Here is a 363-nt window from a genome sequence, read left to right on the forward strand (position 1 = left end):
GGTCAGAAACAATGCTCAGGTAGGCCGTGGCATTTAAATAAGGCCCAATTGGCACTAAGGGGCCTAAAGTGTGCCAAGAAAACATCCCCCACACCAATACACCACCACCACCAGCCTGCACAGTGCTAACAAGGCATGATGGATCCATGTTCTCATTCTGTTTACGCCAAATTCTGATGACCATCTGAATGTTATCAACAGAAATCGAGACCATCAGGACCAGCAAACATTTATCCAGTCTTCAACTGTCCAATTTTGGTGAGCTCTTGCATATTGTAGCCTCTTTTTACTATTTATAGTGGAGGTGAGTGGTACCCGGTGGGGTCTTCTGCTGTTGTAGCCCATCCGCCTCAAGGTTGTGCG

Source organism: Etheostoma spectabile, chromosome 5 (genome assembly GCF_008692095.1).
Source record: "Etheostoma spectabile isolate EspeVRDwgs_2016 chromosome 5, UIUC_Espe_1.0, whole genome shotgun sequence".
NCBI classification, from domain to species: domain Eukaryota; kingdom Metazoa; phylum Chordata; class Actinopteri; order Perciformes; family Percidae; genus Etheostoma; species Etheostoma spectabile.